Here is a 17,764-nt window from a genome sequence, read left to right on the forward strand (position 1 = left end):
AAGTTGAGTAAAACTGTCTAGAACAAACTAAACTCACCATTGATAGGCATGAAGGTAATTGGATCAGAGGCACCCCACACCTCAAGAGGATGGATTAGATGATGTCTAAAAATTGATATGAAAACCAGTCATCTACGTCCCTGGGTGGGCTTGAACCACCAACCTTTCGGTTAACAGCCGAACACACTAACCAATTGCGCCACAGAGACAACTTGCAGCGTGTGTTCATGGCATGGGCTGAAATGCATTATTCCGGACAAATTTCATGACATTTCATTACTGTTCTTTATCTGCCAACCAACAAAAATAAATATTGGTTCTTTCCTGGGTTGCCTCAAACCTTCAGGAGTCAACAAACATTGCATGACTAGCAGAGTGGCGCAGCGGAAGCGTGCTGGGCCCATAACCCAGAGGTCGATGGATTGAAACCATCCTCTGCTACTTGCTCTTTCTTCATTATCTAAGGCAATCCTAAATTGGTAAACTTGTGGTAGAAACTTTGTTTCTTTTCTGTTTAGTTAAAGAAAAAAGTCAATTACAATCTCAGCTCATTTTAACAGAATGCTGCTGCCAGTCTTTATGTCAAAATCAACATACTTTCTTTTCTTTACCCTAACAGTGCTCTGGTTACATAGGTAAAAATCGACCTTGCCCATAGCAAAACAATGCAGGTTTCCAAAATGATAAATCTAGTTCACATATTCATGGTGAAATGGGACAATGATGGAGTCCAAAAAATTTTCACACTTAAAAAAAAAAAAAAAAAAAAAAAGCGGAGGGACACTTGGATTGCTGAAATGGTGTAGAGCAGTTTATTTTTCTTCCTGTGAACTTGTTTTTTCTAGGGAGACACTATACTCAGGAAACATTTAGCTGCCATTGCATATGGAATTTTTTTTTTGGACACAATACAAGAATAAATGCTTGTGCACAGGCTTTATTCATGGACTTGGCTTCGTAGGACACTTTTTAGAAAGTCCGTTTTGGTAGCGTAACTACAAGGTAGGAACAGGGAGAGCAATTTTAATACTAATTTGGTTTCCACAGTCTGTCCAATATATTTACCTCTGCAACCAGTTGCTAAATTGGATTTCCAAAGTATGAAGTTGAGTAAAACTGTCTAGAACAAACTAAACTCACCATTGATAGGCATGAAGGTAATTGGATCAGAGGCACCCCACACCTCAAGAGGATGGATTAGATGATGTCTAAAAATTGATATGAAAACCAGTCATCTACGTCCCTGGGTGGGCTTGAACCACCAACCTTTCAGTTAACAGCCGAACGCGCTAACCAATTGCGCCACAGAGACAACTTGCAGCGTGTGTTCATGGCATGGGCTGAAATGCATTATTCCGGACAAATTTCATGACATTTCATTACTGTTCTTTATCTGCCAACCAACAAAAATAAATATTGGTTCTTTCCTGGGTTGCCTCAAACCTTCAGGAGTCAGCAAACATTGCATGACTAGCAGAGTGGCGCAGCGGAAGCGTGCTGGGCCCATAACCCAGAGGTCGATGGATTGAAACCATCCTCTGCTACTTGCTCTTTCTTCATTATCTAAGGCAATCCTAAATTGGTAAACTTGTGGTAGAAACTTTGTTTCTTTTCTGTTTAGTTAAAGAAAAAAGTCAATTACAATCTCAGCTCATTTTAACAGAATGCTGCTGCCAGTCTTTATGTCAAAATCAACATACTTTCTTTTCTTTACCCTAACAGTGCTCTGGTTACATAGGTAAAATCAACCTTGCCCATAGCAAAACAATGCAGGTTTCCAAAATGATAAATCTAGTTCACATATTCATGGTGAAATGGGACAATGATGGAGTCCAAAAAATTTTCACACTTAAAAAAAAAAAAAAAAAGCGGAGGGACACTTGGATAGCTGAAATGCTGTAGAGCAGTTTATTTTTCTTCCTGTGAACTTGTTTTTTCTAGGGAGACACTGTACTCAGGAAACATTTAGCTGCCATTGCATATGGAATTTTTTTTTTGGACACAATACAAGAATAAATGCTTGTGCACAGGCTTTATTCATGGACTTGGCTTCGTAGGACACTTTTTAGAAAGTCCGTTTTGGTAGCGTAACTACAAGGTAGGAACAGGGAGAGCAATTTTAATACTAATTTGGTTTCCACAGTCTGTCCAATATATTTACCTCTGCAACCAGTTGCTAAATTGGATTTCCAAAGTATGAAGTTGAGTAAAACTGTCTAGAACAAACTAAACTCACCATTGATAGGCATGAAGGTAATTGGATCAGAGGCACCCCACACCTCAAGAGGATGGATTAGATGATGTCTAAAAATTGATATGAAAACCAGTCATCTACGTCCCTGGGTGGGCTTGAACCACCAACCTTTTGGTTAACAGCCGAACACGCTAACCAATTGCGCCACAGAGACAACTTGCAGCGTGTGTTTATGGCATGGGCTGAAATGCATTATTCCGGACAAATTTCATGACATTTCATTACTGTTCTTTATCTGCCAACCAACAAAAATAAATATTGGTTCTTTCCTGGGTTGCCTCAAACCTTCAGGAGTCAACAGACATTGCATGACTAGCAGAGTGGCGCAGCGGAAGCGTGCTGGGCCCATAACAAAGAGGTCGATGGATCAAAACCATCCTCTGCTACTTGCTCTTTCTTCATTATCTAAGGCAATCCTAAATTGGTAAACTTGTGGTAGAAACTTTGTTTCTTTTCTGTTTAGTTAAAGAAAAAAGTCAATTACAATCTCAGCTCATTTTAACAGAATGCTGCTGCCAGTCTTTATGTCAAAATCAACATACTTTCTTTTCTTTACCCTAACAGTGCTCTGGTTACATAGGTAAAAATCGACCTTGCCCATAGCAAAACAATGCAGGTTTCCAAAATGATAAATCTAGTTCACATATTCATGGTGAAATGGGACAATGATGGAGTCCAAAAAATTTTCACACTTAAAAAAAAAAAAAAAAAAGCGGAGGGACACTTGGATAGCTGAAATGGTGTAGAGCAGTTTATTTTTCTTCCTGTGAACTTGTTTTTTCTAGGGAGACACTATACTCAGGAAACATTTAGCTGCCATTGCATATGGAATTGGTTTTTGGCAACAATACAAGAATAAATGCTTGTGCACAGGCTTTATTCATGGACTTGGCTTCGTAGGACACTTTTTAGAAAGTCCGTTTTGGTAGCGTAACTACAAGGTAGGAACAGGGAGAGCAATTTTAATACTAATTTGGTTTCCACAGTCTGTCCAATATATTTACCTCTGCAACCAGTTGCTAAATTGGATTTCCAAAGTATGAAGTTGAGTAAAACTGTCTAGAACAAACTAAACTCACCATTGATAGGCATGAAGGTAATTGGATCAGAGGCACCCCACACCTCAAGAGGATGGATTAGATGATGTCTAAAAATTGATATGAAAACCAGTCATCTACGTCCCTGGGTGGGCTTGAACCACCAACCTTTCGGTTAACAGCCGAACACACTAACCAATTGCGCCACAGAGACAACTTGCAGCGTGTGTTCATGGCATGGGCTGAAATGCATTATTCCGGACAAATTTCATGACATTTCATTACTGTTCTTTATCTGCCAACCAACAAAAATAAATATTGGTTCTTTCCTGGGTTGCCTCAAACCTTCAGGAGTCAACAAACATTGCATGACTAGCAGAGTGGCGCAGCGGAAGCGTGCTGGGCCCATAACCCAGAGGTCGATGGATCGAAACCATTCTCTGCTACTTGCTCTTTCTTCATTATCTAAGGCAATCCTAAATTGGTAAACTTCTGGTAGAAACTTTGTTTCTTTTCTGTTTAGTTAAAGAAAAAAGTCAATTACAATCTCAGCTCATTTTAACAGAATGCTGCTGCCAGTCTTTATGTCAAAATCAACATACTTTCTTTTCTTTACCCTAACAGTGCTCTGGTTACATAGGTAAAATCGACCTTGCCCATAGCAAAACAATGCAGGTTTCCAAAATGATAAATCTAGTTCACATATTCATGGTGAAATGGGACAATGATGGAGTCCAAAAAATGTTCACACTTAAAAAAAAAAAAAAAAAAAAAGCGGAGGGACACTTGGATAGCTGAAATGGTGTAGAGCAGTTTATTTTTCTTCCTGTGAACTTGTTTTTTCTAGGGAGACACTATACTCAGGAAACATTTAGCTGCCATTGCATATGGAATTGGTTTTTGGCAACAATACAAGAATAAATGCTTGTGCACAGGCTTTATTCATGGACTTGGCTTCGTAGGACACTTTTTAGAAAGTCCGTTTTGGTAGCGTAACTACAAGGTAGGAACAGGGAGAGCAATTTTAATACTAATTTGGTTTCCACAGTCTGTCCAATATATTTACCTCTGCAACCAGTTGCTAAATTGGATTTCCAAAGTATGAAGTTGAGTAAAACTGTCTAGAACAAACTAAACTCACCATTGATAGGCATGAAGGTAATTGGATCAGAGGCACCCCACACCTCAAGAGGATGGATTAGATGATGTCTAAAAATTGATATGAAAACCAGTCATCTACGTCCCTGGGTGGGCTTGAACCACCAACCTTTTGGTTAACAGCCGAACACGCTAACCAATTGCGCCACAGAGACAACTTGCAGCGTGTGTTCATGGCATGGGCTGAAATGCATTATTCCGGACAAATTTCATGACATTTCATTACTGTTCTTTATCTGCCAACCAACAAAAATAAATATTGGTTCTTTCCTGGGTTGCCTCAAACCTTCAGGAGTCAACAAACATTGCATGACTAGCAGAGTGGCGCAGCGGAAGCGTGCTGGGCCCATAACCCAGAGGTCGATGGATCGAAACCATCCTCTGCTACTTGCTCTTTCTTCATTATCTAAGGCAATCCTAAATTGGTAAACTTGTGGTAGAAGCTTTGTTTCTTTTCTGTTTAGTTAAAGAAAAAAGTCAATTACAATCTCAGCTCATTTTAACAGAATGCTGCTGCCAGTCTTTATGTCAAAATCAACATACTTTCTTTTCTTTACCCTAACAGTGCTCTGGTTACATAGGTAAAAATCGACCTTGCCCATAGCAAAACAATGCAGGTTTCCAAAATGATAAATCTAGTTCACATATTCATGGTGAAATGGGACAATGATGGAGTCCAAAAAATTTTCACACTTAAAAAAAAAAAAAAAGCGGAGGGACACTTGGATAGCTGAAATGGTGTAGAGCAGTTTATTTTTCTTCCTGTGAACTTGTTTTTTCTAGGGAGACACTATACTCAGGAAACATTTAGCTGCCATTGCATATGGAATTGGTTTTTGGCAACAATACAAGAATAAATGCTTGTGCACAGGCTTTATTCATGGACTTGGCTTCGTAGGACACTTTTTAGAAAGTCCGTTTTGGTAGCGTAACTACAAGGTAGGAACAGGGAGAGCAATTTTAATACTAATTTGGTTTCCACAGTCTGTCCAATATATTTACCTCTGCAACCAGTTGCTAAATTGGATTTCCAAAGTATGAAGTTGAGTAAAACTGTCTAGAACAAACTAAACTCACCATTGATAGGCATGAAGGTAATTGGATCAGAGGCACCCCACACCTCAAGAGGATGGATTAGATGATGTCTAAAAATTGATATGAAAACCAGTCATCTACGTTCCTGGGTGGGCTTGAACCACCAACCTTTCATGGACTTGGCTTCGTAGGACACTTTTTAGAAAGTACGTTTTGGTAGCGTAACTACAAGGTAGGAACAGGGAGAGCAATTTTAATACTAATTTGGTTTCCACAGTCTGTCCAATATATTTACCTCTGCAACCAGTTGCTAAATTGGATTTCCAAAGTATGAAGTTGAGTAAAACTGTCTAGAACAAACTAAACTCACCATTGATAGGCATGAAGGTAATTGGATCAGAGGCACCCCACACCTCAAGAGGATGGATTAGATGATGTCTAAAAATTGATATGAAAACCAGTCATCTACGTCCCTGGGTGGGCTTGAACCACCAACCTTTCGGTTAACAGCCAAACACGCTAACCAATTGCGCCACAGAGACAACTTGCAGCGTGTGTTCATGGCATGGGCTGAAATGCATTATTCCGGACAAATTTCATGACATTTCATTACTGTCCTTTATCTGCCAACCAACAAAAATAAATATTGGTTCTTTCCTGGGTTGCCTCAAACCTTCAGGAGTCAACAAACATTGCATGACTAGCAGAGTGGCGCAGCAGAAGCGTGCTGGGCCCATAACCCAGAGGTCGATGGATCGAAACCATCCTCTGCTACTTGCTCTTTCTTCATTATGTAAGGCAATCCTGAATTGGTAAACTTGTGGTAGAAACTTTGTTTCTTTTATGTTTAGTTAAAGAAAAAAGTCAATTACAATCTCAGCTCATTTTAACAGAATGCTGCTGCCAGTCTTTATGTCAAAATCAACATACTTTCTTTTCTTTACCCTAACAGTGCTCTGGTTACATAGGTAAAAATCGACCTTGCCCATAGCAAAACAATGCAGGTTTCCAAAATGATAAATCTAGTTCACATATTCATGGTGAAATGGGACAATGATGGAGTCCAAAAAATTTTCACACTTAAAAAAAAAAAAAAAAAAGCGGAGGGACACTTGGATAGCTGAAATGGTGTAGAGCAGTTTATTTTTCTTCCTGTGAACTTGTTTTTTCTAGGGAGACACTATACTCAGGAAACATTTAGCTGCCATTGCATATGGAATTGGTTTTTGGCAACAATACAAGAATAAATGCTTGTGCACAGGCTTTATTCATGGACTTGGCTTCGTAGGACACTTTTTAGAAAGTCCGTTTTGGTAGCGTAACTACAAGGTAGGAACAGGGAGAGCAATTTTAATACTAATTTGGTTTCCACAGTCTGTCCAATATATTTACCTCTGCAACCAGTTGCTAAATTGGATTTCCAAAGTATGAAGTTGAGTAAAACTGTCTAGAACAAACTAAACTCACCATTGATAGGCATGAAGGTAATTGGATCAGAGGCACCCCACACCTCAAGAGGATGGATTAGATGATGTCTAAAAATTGATATGAAAACCAGTCATCTACGTCCCTGGGTGGGCTTGAACCACCAACCTTTCGGTTAACAGCCGAACACACTAACCAATTGCGCCACAGAGACAACTTGCAGCGTGTGTTCATGGCATGGGCTGAAATGCATTATTCCGGACAAATTTCATGACATTTCATTACTGTTCTTTATCTGCCAACCAACAAAAATAAATATTGGTTCTTTCCTGGGTTGCCTCAAACCTTCAGGAGTCAACAAACATTGCATGACTAGCAGAGTGGCGCAGCGGAAGCGTGCTGGGCCCATAACCCAGAGGTCGATGGATCGAAACCATTCTCTGCTACTTGCTCTTTCTTCATTATCTAAGGCAATCCTAAATTGGTAAACTTCTGGTAGAAACTTTGTTTCTTTTCTGTTTAGTTAAAGAAAAAAGTCAATTACAATCTCAGCTCATTTTAACAGAATGCTGCTGCCAGTCTTTATGTCAAAATCAACATACTTTCTTTTCTTTACCCTAACAGTGCTCTGGTTACATAGGTAAAATCGACCTTGCCCATAGCAAAACAATGCAGGTTTCCAAAATGATAAATCTAGTTCACATATTCATGGTGAAATGGGACAATGATGGAGTCCAAAAAATGTTCACACTTAAAAAAAAAAAAAAAAAAAAAAGCGGAGGGACACTTGGATAGCTGAAATGGTGTAGAGCAGTTTATTTTTCTTCCTGTGAACTTGTTTTTTCTAGGGAGACACTATACTCAGGAAACATTTAGCTGCCATTGCATATGGAATTGGTTTTTGGCAACAATACAAGAATAAATGCTTGTGCACAGGCTTTATTCATGGACTTGGCTTCGTAGGACACTTTTTAGAAAGTCCGTTTTGGTAGCGTAACTACAAGGTAGGAACAGGGAGAGCAATTTTAATACTAATTTGGTTTCCACAGTCTGTCCAATATATTTACCTCTGCAACCAGTTGCTAAATTGGATTTCCAAAGTATGAAGTTGAGTAAAACTGTCTAGAACAAACTAAACTCACCATTGATAGGCATGAAGGTAATTGGATCAGAGGCACCCCACACCTCAAGAGGATGGATTAGATGATGTCTAAAAATTGATATGAAAACCAGTCATCTACGTCCCTGGGTGGGCTTGAACCACCAACCTTTTGGTTAACAGCCGAACACGCTAACCAATTGCGCCACAGAGACAACTTGCAGCGTGTGTTCATGGCATGGGCTGAAATGCATTATTCCGGACAAATTTCATGACATTTCATTACTGTTCTTTATCTGCCAACCAACAAAAATAAATATTGGTTCTTTCCTGGGTTGCCTCAAACCTTCAGGAGTCAGCAAACATTGCATGACTAGCAGAGTGGCGCAGCGGAAGCGTGCTGGGCCCATAACCCAGAGGTCGATGGATCGAAACCATCCTCTGCTACTTGCTCTTTCTTCATTATCTAAGGCAATCCTAAATTGGTAAACTTGTGGTAGAAACTTTGTTTCTTTTCTGTTTAGTTAAAGAAAAAAGTCAATTACAATCTCAGCTCATTTTAACAGAATGCTGCTGCCAGTCTTTATGTCAAAATCAACATACTTTCTTTTCTTTACCCTAACAGTGCTCTGGTTACATAGGTAAAAATCGACCTTGCCCATAGCAAAACAATGCAGGTTTCCAAAATGATAAATCTAGTTCACATATTCATGGTGAAATGGGACAATGATGGAGTCCAAAAAATTTTCACACTTAAAAAAAAAAAAAAAAAAAGCGGAGGGACACTTGGATAGCTGAAATGCTGTAGAGCAGTTTATTTTTCTTCCTGTGAACTTGTTTTTTCTAGGGAGACACTATACTCAGGAAACATTTAGCTGCCATTGCATATGGAATTTTTTTTTTGGACACAATACAAGAATAAATGCTTGTGCACAGGCTTTATTCATGGACTTGGCTTCGTAGGACACTTTTTAGAAAGTCCGTTTTGGTAGCGTAACTACAAGGTAGGAACAGGGAGAGCAATTTTAATACTAATTTGGTTTCCACAGTCTGTCCAATATATTTACCTCTGCAACCAGTTGCTAAATTGGATTTCCAAAGTATGAAGTTGAGTAAAACTGTCTAGAACAAACTAAACTCACCATTGATAGGCATGAAGGTAATTGGATCAGAGGCACCCCACACCTCAAGAGGATGGATTAGATGATGTCTAAAAATTGATATGAAAACCAGTCATCTACATCCCTGGGTGGGCTTGAACCACCAACCTTTCGGTTAACAGCCGAACACGCTAACCAATTGCACCACAGAGACAACTTGCAGCGTGTGTTCATGGCATGGGCTGAAATGCATTATTCCGGACAATTTTCATGACATTTCATTACTGTTCTTTATCTGCCAACCAACAAAAATAAATATTGGTTCTTTCCTGGGTTGCCTCAAACCTTCAGGAGTCAACAAACATTGCATGACTAGCAGAGTGGCGCAGCGGAAGCGTGCTGGGCCCATAACCCAGAGGTCGATGGATCGAAACCATCCTCTGCTACTTGCTCTTTCTTCATTATCTAAGGCAATCCTAAATTGGTAAACTTGTGGTAGAAACTTTGTTTCTTTTCTGTTTAGTTAAAGAAAAAAGTCAATTACAATCTCAGCTCATTTTAACAGAATGCTGCTGCCAGTCTTTATGTCAAAATCAACATACTTTCTTTTCTTTACCCTAACAGTGCTCTGGTTACATAGGTAAAAATCGACCTTGCCCATAGCAAAACAATGCAGGTTTCCAAAATGATAAATCTAGTTCACATATTCACACACTTAAAAAAAACCAAAAAAAAAAATCCGGAGGGACACTTGGATAGCTGAAATGGTGTAGAGCAGTTTATTTTTCTTCCTGTGAACTTGTTTTTTCTAGGGAGACACTATACTCAGGAAACATTTAGCTGCCATTGCATATGGAATTGGTTTTTGGCAACAATACAAGAATAAATGCTTGTGCACAGGCTTTATTCATGGACTTGGCTTCGTAGGACACTTTTTAAAAAGTCCGTTTTGGTAGCGTAACTACAAGGTAGGAACAGGGAGAGCAATTTTAATACTAATTTGGTTTCCACAGTCTGTCCAATATATTTACCTCTGCAACCAGTTGCTAAATTGGATTTCCAAAGTATGAAGTTGAGTAAAACTGTCTAGAACAAACTAAACTCACCATTGATAGGCATGAAGGTAATTGGATCAGAGGCACCCCACACCTCAAGAGGATGGATTAGATGATGTCTAAAAATTGATATGAAAACCAGTCATCTACGTCCCTGGGTGGGCTTGAACCACCAACCTTTCGGTTAACAGCCGAACACGCTAACCAATTGCGCCACAGAGACAACTTGCAGCGTGTGTTCATGGCATGGGCTGAAATGCATTATTCCGGACAAATTTCATGACATTTCATTACTGTTCTTTATCTGCCAACAAACAAAAATAAATATTGGTTCTTTCCTGGGTTGCCTCAAACCTTCAGGAGTCAACAAACATTGCATGACTAGCAGAGTGGCGCAGTGGAAGCGTGCTGGGCCCATAACCCAGAGGTCGATGGATCGAAACCATCCTCTGCTACTTGCTATTTCTTCATTATCTAAGGCAATCTTAAATTGGTAAACTTGTGGTAGAAACTTTGTTTCTTTTCTGTTTAGTTAAAGAAAAAAGTCAATTACAATCTCAGCTCATTTTAACAGAATGCTGCTGCCAGTCTTTATGTCAAAATCAACATACTTTCTTTTCTTTACCCTAACAGTGCTCTGGTTACATAGGTAAAAATCGACCTTGCCCATAGCAAAACAATGCAGGTTTCCAAAATGATAAATCTAGTTCACATATTCATGGTGAAATGGGACAATGATGGAGTCCAAAAAATTTTCACACTTAAAAAAAAAAAAAAAAAAAAAAGCGGAGGGACACTTGGATAGCTGAAATGGTGTAGAGCAGTTTATTTTTCTTCCTGTGAACTTGTTTTTTCTAGGGAGACACTATACTCAGGAAACATTTAGCTGCCATTGCATATGGAATTGGTTTTTGGCAACAATACAAGAATAAATGCTTGTGCACAGGCTTTATTCATGGACTTGGCTTCGTAGGACACTTTTTAGAAAGTCCGTTTTGGTAGCGTAACTACAAGGTAGGAACAGGGAGAGCAATTTTAATACTAATTTGGTTTCCACAATCTGTCCAATATATTTACCTCTGCAACCAGTTGCTAAATTGGATTTCCAAAGTATGAAGTTGAGTAAAACTGTCTAGAACAAACTAAACTCACCATTGATAGGCATGAAGGTAATTGGATCAGAGGCACCCCACACCTCAAGAGGATGGATTAGATGATGTCTAAAAATTGATATGAAAACCAGTCATCTACGTCCCTGGGTGGGCTTGAACCACCAACCTTTCGGTTAACAGCCGAACATGCTAACCAATTGCGCCACAGAGACAACTTGCAGCGTGTGTTCATGGCATGGGCTGAAATGCATTATTCCGGACAAATTTCATGACATTTCATTACTGTTCTTTATCTGCCAACCAACAAAAATAAATATTGGTTCTTTCCTGGGTTGCCTCAAACCTTCAGGAGTCAACAAACATTGCATGACTAGCAGAGTGGCGCAGAGGAAACGTGCTGGGCCCATAACCCAGAGGTCGATGGATCGAAACCATCCTCTGCTACTTGCTCTTTCTTCATTATCTAAGGCAATCTTAAATTGGTAAACTTGTGGTAGAAACTTTGTTTCTTTTCTGTTTAGTTAAAGAAAAAAGTCAATTACAATCTCAGCTCATTTTAACAGAATGCTGCTGCCAGTCTTTATGTCAAAATCAACATACTTTCTTTTCTTTACCCTAACAGTGCTCTGGTTACATAGGTAAAAATCGACCTTGCCCATAGCAAAACAATGCAGGTTTCCAAAATGATAAATCTAGTTCACATATTCATGGTGAAATGGGACAATGATGGAGTCCAAAAAATTTTCACACTTAAAAAAAAAATAAAAAAAGCGGAGGGACACTTGGATAGCTGAAATGGTGTAGAGCAGTTTATTTTTCTTCCTGTGAACTTGTTTTTTCTAGGGAGACACTATACTCAGGAAACATTTAGCTGCCATTGCATATGGAATTGGTTTTTGGCAACAATACAAGAATAAATGCTTGTGCACAGGCTTTATTCATGGACTTGGCTTCGTAGGACACTTTTTAGAAAGTCCGTTTTGGTAGCGTAACTACAAGGTAGGAACAGGGAGAGCAATTTTAATACTAATTTGGTTTCCACAATCTGTCCAATATATTTACCTCTGCAACCAGTTGCTAAATTGGATTTCCAAAGTATGAAGTTGAGTAAAACTGTCTAGAACAAACTAAACTCACCATTGATAGGCATGAAGGTAATTGGATCAGAGGCACCCCACACCTCCAGAGGATGGATTAGATGATGTCTAAAAATTGATATGAAAACCAGTCATCTACGTCCCTGGGTGGGCTTGAACCACCAACCTTTCGGTTAACAGCCGAACACGCTAACCAATTGCACCACAGAGACAACTTGCAGCGTGTGTTCATGGCATGGGCTGAAATGCATTATTCCGGACAAATTTCATGACATTTCATTACTGTTCTTTATCTGCCAACCAACAAAAATAAATATTGGTTCTTTCCTGGGTTGCCTCAAACCTTCAGGAGTCAACAAACATTGCATGACTAGCAGAGTGGCGCAGCGGAAGCGTGCTGGGCCCATAACCCAGAGGTCGATGGATCGAAACCATCCTCTGCTACTTGCTCTTTCTTCATTATCTAAGGCAATCCTAAATTGGTAAACTTGTGGTAGAAACTTTGTTTCTTTTCTGTTTAGTTAAAGAAAAAAGTCAATTACAATCTCAGCTCATTTTAACAGAATGCTGCTGCCAGTCTTTATGTCAAAATCAACATACTTTCTTTTCTTTACCCTAACAGTGCTCTGGTTACATAGGTAAAAATCGACCTTGCCCATAGCAAAACAATGCAGGTTTCCAAAATGATAAATCTAGTTCACATATTCATGGTGAAATGGGACAATGATGGAGTCCAAAAAATTTTCACACTTAAAAAAAAAAAAAAAAAAAGCGGAGGGACACTTGGATAGCTGAAATGGTGTAGAGCAGTTTATTTTTCTTCCTGTGAACTTGTTTTTTCTAGGGAGACACTATACTCAGGAAACATTTAGCTGCCATTGCATATGGAATTGGTTTTTGGCAACAATACAAGAATAAATGCTTGCGCACAGGCTTTATTCATGGACTTGGCTTCGTAGGACACTTTTTAGAAAGTCCGTTTTGGTAGCGTAACTACAAGGTAGGAACAGGGAGAGCAATTTTAATACTAATTTGGTTTCCACAATCTGTCCAATATATTTACCTCTGCAACCAGTTGCTAAATTGGATTTCCAAAGTATGAAGTTGAGTAAAACTGTCTAGAACAAACTAAACTCACCATTGATAGCCATGAAGGTAATTGGATCAGAGGCACCCCACACCTCAAGAGGATGGATTAGATGATGTCTAAAAATTGATATGAAAACCAGTCATCTACATCCCTGGGTGGGCTTGAACCACCAACCTTACGGTTAACAGCCGAACACGTTAACCAATTGCGCCACAGAGACAACTTGCAGCGTGTGTTCATGGCATGGGCTGAAATGCATTATTCCGGACAAATTTCATGACATTTCATTACTGTTCTTTATCTGCCAACCAACAAAAATAAATATTGGTTCTTTCCTGGGTTGCCTCAAACCTTCAGGAGTCAACAAACATTGCATGACTAGCAGAGTGGCGCAGCGGAAGCGTGCTGGGCCCATAACCCAGAGGTCGATGGATCGAAACCATCCTCTGCTACTTGCTCTTTCTTCATTATCTAAGGCAATCCTAAATTGGTAAACTTGTGGTAGAAACTTTGTTTCTTTTCTGTTTAGTTAAAGAAAAAAGTCAATTACAATCTCAGCTCATTTTAACAGAATGCTGCTGCCAGTCTTTATGTCAAAATCAACATACTTTCTTTTCTTTACCCTAACAGTGCTCTGGTTACATAGGTAAAAATCGACCTTGCCCATAGCAAAACAATGCAGGTTTCCAAAATGATAAATCTAGTTCACATATTCATGGTGAAATGGGACAATGATGGAGTCCAAAAAATTTTCACACTTAAAAAAAAAAAAAAAGCGGAGGGACACTTGGATAGCTGAAATGGTGTAGAGCAGTTTATTTTTCTTCCTGTGAACTTGTTTTTTCTAGGGAGACACTATACTCAGGAAACATTTAGCTGCCATTGCATATGGAATTGGTTTTTGGCAACAATACAAGAATAAATGCTTGTGCACAGGCTTTATTCATGGACTTGGCTTCGTAGGACACTTTTTAAAAAGTCCGTTTTGGTAGCGTAACTACAAGGTAGGAACAGGGAGAGCAATTTTAATACTAATTTGGTTTCCACAGTCTGTCCAATATATTTACCTCTGCAACCAGTTGCTAAATTGGATTTCCAAAGTATGAAGTTGAGTAAAACTGTCTAGAACAAACTAAACTCACCATTGATAGGCATGAAGGTAATTGGATCAGAGGCACCCCACACCTCAAGAGGATGGATTAGATGATGTCTAAAAATTGATATGAAAACCAGTCATCTACGTCCCTGGGTGGGCTTGAACCACCAACCTTTCGGTTAACAGCCGAACACGCTAACCAATTGCGCCACAGAGACAACTTGCAGCGTGTGTTCATGGCATGGGCTGAAATGCATTATTCCGGACAAATTTCATGACATTTCATTACTGTTCTTTATCTGCCAACCAACAAAAATAAATATTGGTTCTTTCCTGGGTTGCCTCAAACCTTCAGGAGTCAACAAACATTGCATGACTAGCAGAGTGGCGCAGCGGAAGCGTGCTGGGCCCATAACCCAGAGGTCGATGGATCGAAACCATCCTCTGCTACTTGCTCTTTCTTCATTATCTAAGGCAATCTTAAATGGGTAAACTTGTGGTAGAAACTTTGTTTCTTTTCTGTTTAGTTAAAGAAAAAAGTCAATTACAATCTCAGCTCATTTTAACAGAATGCTGCTGCCAGTCTTTATGTCAAAATCAACATACTTTCTTTTCTTTACCCTAACAGTGCTCTGGTTACATAGGTAAAAATCGACCTTGCCCATAGCAAAACAATGCAGGTTTCCAAAATGATAAATCTAGTTCACATATTCATGGTGAAATGGGACAATGATGGAGTCCAAAAAATTTTCACACTTAAAAAAAAAAAAAAAAAAGCGGAGGGACACTTGGATAGCTGAAATGGTGTAGAGCAGTTTATTTTTCTTCCTGTGAACTTGTTTTTTCTAGGGAGACACTATACTCAGGAAACATTTAGCTGCCATTGCATATGGAATTGGTTTTTGGCAACAATACAAGAATAAATGCTTGTGCACAGGCTTTATTCATGGACTTGGCTTCGTAGGACACTTTTTAGAAAGTCCGTTTTGGTAGCGTAACTACAAGGTAGGAACAGGGAGAGCAATTTTAATACTAATTTGGTTTCCACAATCTGTCCAATATATTTACCTCTGCAACCAGTTGCTAAATTGGATTTCCAAAGTATGAAGTTGAGTAAAACTGTCTAGAACAAACTAAACTCACCATTGATAGCCATGAAGGTAATTGGATCAGAGGCACCCCACACCTCAAGAGGATGGATTAGATGATGTCTAAAAATTGATATGAAAACCAGTCATCTACGTCCCTGGGTGGGCTTGAACCATCAACCTTTCGGTTAACAGCCGAACACGCTAACCAATTGCGCCACAGAGACAACTTGCAGTGTGTGTTCATGGCATGGGCTGAAATGCATTATTCCGGACAAATTTCATGACATTTCATTACTGTTCTTTATCTGCCAACCAACAAAAATAAATATTGGTTCTTTCCTGGGTTGCCTCAAACCTTCAGGAGTCAACAAACATTGCATGACTAGCAGAGTGGCGCAACGGAAGCGTGCTGGGCCCATAACCCAGAGGTCGATGGATCGAAACCATCCTCTGCTACTTGCTCTTTCTTCATTATCTAAGGCAATCTTAAATTGGTAAACTTGTGGTAGAAACTTTGTTTCTTTTCTGTTTAGTTAAAGAAAAAAGTCAATTACAATCTCAGCTCATTTTAACAGAATGCTGCTGCCAGTCTTTATGTCAAAATCAACATACTTTCTTTTCTTTACCCTAACAGTGCTCTGGTTACATAGGTAAAAATCGACCTTGCCCATAGCAAAACAATGCAGGTTTCCAAAATGATAAATCTAGTTCACATATTCATGGTGAAATGGGACAATGATGGAGTCCAAAAAATTTTCACACTTAAAAAAAAAAAAAAAAAAAGCGGAGGGACACTTGGATAGCTGAAATGGTGTAGAGCAGTTTATTTTTCTTCCTGTGAACTTGTTTTTTCTAGGGAGACACTATACTCAGGAAACATTTAGCTGCCATTGCATATGGAATTGGTTTTTGGCAACAATACAAGAATAAATGCTTGTGCACAGGCTTTATTCATGGACTTGGCTTCGTAGGACACTTTTTAGAAAGTCCGTTTTGGTAGCGTAACTACAAGGTAGGAACAGGGAGAGCAATTTTAATACTAATTTGGTTTCCACAATCTGTCCAATATATTTACCTCTGCAACCAGTTGCTAAATTGGATTTCCAAAGTATGAAGTTGAGTAAAACTGTCTAGAACAAACTAAACTCACCATTGATAGGCATGAAGGTAATTGGATCAGAGGCACCCCACACCTCAAGAGGATGGATTAGATGATGTCTAAAAATTGATATGAAAACCAGTCATCTACGTCCCTGGGTGGGCTTGAACCACCAACCTTTCGGTTAACAGCCGAACACGCTAACCAATTGCGCCACAGAGACAACTTGCAGCATGTGTTCATGGCATGGGCTGAAATGCATTATTCCGGACAAATTTCATGACATTTCATTACTGTTCTTTATCTGCCAACCAACAAAAATAAATATTGGTTCTTTCCTGGGTTGCCTCAAACCTTCAGGAGTCAACAAACATTGCATGACTAGCAGAGTGGCGCAGCGGAAGCGTGCTGGGCCCATAACCCAGAGGTCGATGGATCGAAACCATCCTCTGCTACTTGCTCTTTCTTCATTATCTAAGGCAATCTTAAATTGGTAAACTTGTGGTAGAAACTTTGTTTCTTTTCTGTTTAGTTAAAGAAAAAAGTCAATTACAATCTCAGCTCATTTTAACAGAATGCTGCTGCCAGTCTTTATGTCAAAATCAACATACTTTCTTTTCTTTACCCTAACAGTGCTCTGGTTACATAGGTAAAAATCGACCTTGCCCATAGCAAAACAATGCAGGTTTCCAAAATGATAAATCTAGTTCACATATTCATGGTAAAATGGGACAATGATGGAGTCCAAAAAATTTTCACACTTAAAAAAAAAAAAAAAAAAGCGGAGGGACACTTGGATAGCTGAAATGGTGTAGAGCAGTTTATTTTTCTTCCTGTGAACTTGTTTTTTCTAGGGAGACACTATACTCAGGAAACATTTAGCTGCCATTGCATATGGAATTGGTTTTTGGCAACAATACAAGAATAAATGCTTGTGCACAGGCTTTATTCATGGACTTGGCTTCATAGGACACTTTTTAGAAAGTCCGTTTTGGTAGCGTAACTACAAGGTAGGA

The 17,764-nt window shown here is 39.2% G+C and overlaps 17 non-coding genes across 17 annotated transcripts; 1 reads left to right on the forward strand and 16 right to left on the reverse strand.

Annotated features, from left to right (window-relative positions):
* Positions 1 to 135: 135 nt before the first annotated feature.
* Positions 136 to 209, reverse strand: TRNAN-GUU (transfer RNA asparagine (anticodon GUU)). The gene has a single exon. It is a non-coding gene; the product is annotated as a tRNA-Asn (tRNA).
* Positions 210 to 1,238: 1,029 nt separating this feature from the next.
* On the reverse strand, positions 1,239 to 1,312 carry TRNAN-GUU (transfer RNA asparagine (anticodon GUU)). The gene has a single exon. It is a non-coding gene; the product is annotated as a tRNA-Asn (tRNA).
* A 1,022-nt stretch (positions 1,313 to 2,334) lies between these two features.
* Positions 2,335 to 2,408, reverse strand: TRNAN-GUU (transfer RNA asparagine (anticodon GUU)). The gene has a single exon. It is a non-coding gene; the product is annotated as a tRNA-Asn (tRNA).
* Positions 2,409 to 3,431: 1,023 nt separating this feature from the next.
* On the reverse strand, positions 3,432 to 3,505 carry TRNAN-GUU (transfer RNA asparagine (anticodon GUU)). The gene has a single exon. It is a non-coding gene; the product is annotated as a tRNA-Asn (tRNA).
* Positions 3,506 to 4,530: 1,025 nt separating this feature from the next.
* On the reverse strand, positions 4,531 to 4,604 carry TRNAN-GUU (transfer RNA asparagine (anticodon GUU)). Its single transcript has one exon. It is a non-coding gene; the product is annotated as a tRNA-Asn (tRNA).
* A 1,348-nt stretch (positions 4,605 to 5,952) lies between these two features.
* TRNAN-GUU (transfer RNA asparagine (anticodon GUU)) lies at positions 5,953 to 6,026 on the reverse strand. Its single transcript has one exon. It is a non-coding gene; the product is annotated as a tRNA-Asn (tRNA).
* A 1,023-nt stretch (positions 6,027 to 7,049) lies between these two features.
* TRNAN-GUU (transfer RNA asparagine (anticodon GUU)) lies at positions 7,050 to 7,123 on the reverse strand. Its single transcript has one exon. It is a non-coding gene; the product is annotated as a tRNA-Asn (tRNA).
* A 1,026-nt stretch (positions 7,124 to 8,149) lies between these two features.
* TRNAN-GUU (transfer RNA asparagine (anticodon GUU)) lies at positions 8,150 to 8,223 on the reverse strand. The gene has a single exon. It is a non-coding gene; the product is annotated as a tRNA-Asn (tRNA).
* A 1,025-nt stretch (positions 8,224 to 9,248) lies between these two features.
* On the reverse strand, positions 9,249 to 9,322 carry TRNAN-GUU (transfer RNA asparagine (anticodon GUU)). The gene has a single exon. It is a non-coding gene; the product is annotated as a tRNA-Asn (tRNA).
* A 990-nt stretch (positions 9,323 to 10,312) lies between these two features.
* Positions 10,313 to 10,386, reverse strand: TRNAN-GUU (transfer RNA asparagine (anticodon GUU)). Its single transcript has one exon. It is a non-coding gene; the product is annotated as a tRNA-Asn (tRNA).
* Positions 10,387 to 10,546: 160 nt separating this feature from the next.
* On the forward strand, positions 10,547 to 10,618 carry TRNAM-CAU (transfer RNA methionine (anticodon CAU)). Its single transcript has one exon. It is a non-coding gene; the product is annotated as a tRNA-Met (tRNA).
* Positions 10,619 to 11,413: 795 nt separating this feature from the next.
* On the reverse strand, positions 11,414 to 11,487 carry TRNAN-GUU (transfer RNA asparagine (anticodon GUU)). Its single transcript has one exon. It is a non-coding gene; the product is annotated as a tRNA-Asn (tRNA).
* Positions 11,488 to 12,510: 1,023 nt separating this feature from the next.
* TRNAN-GUU (transfer RNA asparagine (anticodon GUU)) lies at positions 12,511 to 12,584 on the reverse strand. Its single transcript has one exon. It is a non-coding gene; the product is annotated as a tRNA-Asn (tRNA).
* Positions 12,585 to 13,608: 1,024 nt separating this feature from the next.
* On the reverse strand, positions 13,609 to 13,682 carry TRNAN-GUU (transfer RNA asparagine (anticodon GUU)). The gene has a single exon. It is a non-coding gene; the product is annotated as a tRNA-Asn (tRNA).
* A 1,020-nt stretch (positions 13,683 to 14,702) lies between these two features.
* TRNAN-GUU (transfer RNA asparagine (anticodon GUU)) lies at positions 14,703 to 14,776 on the reverse strand. Its single transcript has one exon. It is a non-coding gene; the product is annotated as a tRNA-Asn (tRNA).
* A 1,023-nt stretch (positions 14,777 to 15,799) lies between these two features.
* TRNAN-GUU (transfer RNA asparagine (anticodon GUU)) lies at positions 15,800 to 15,873 on the reverse strand. Its single transcript has one exon. It is a non-coding gene; the product is annotated as a tRNA-Asn (tRNA).
* A 1,024-nt stretch (positions 15,874 to 16,897) lies between these two features.
* TRNAN-GUU (transfer RNA asparagine (anticodon GUU)) lies at positions 16,898 to 16,971 on the reverse strand. The gene has a single exon. It is a non-coding gene; the product is annotated as a tRNA-Asn (tRNA).
* Between the last annotated feature and the right edge of the window lie 793 nt (positions 16,972 to 17,764).

The sequence above is a fragment of the Mixophyes fleayi genome, unplaced genomic scaffold, assembly GCF_038048845.1.
Source record: "Mixophyes fleayi isolate aMixFle1 unplaced genomic scaffold, aMixFle1.hap1 Scaffold_86, whole genome shotgun sequence".
Classification (NCBI taxonomy): Eukaryota; Metazoa; Chordata; class Amphibia; order Anura; family Limnodynastidae; genus Mixophyes; species Mixophyes fleayi.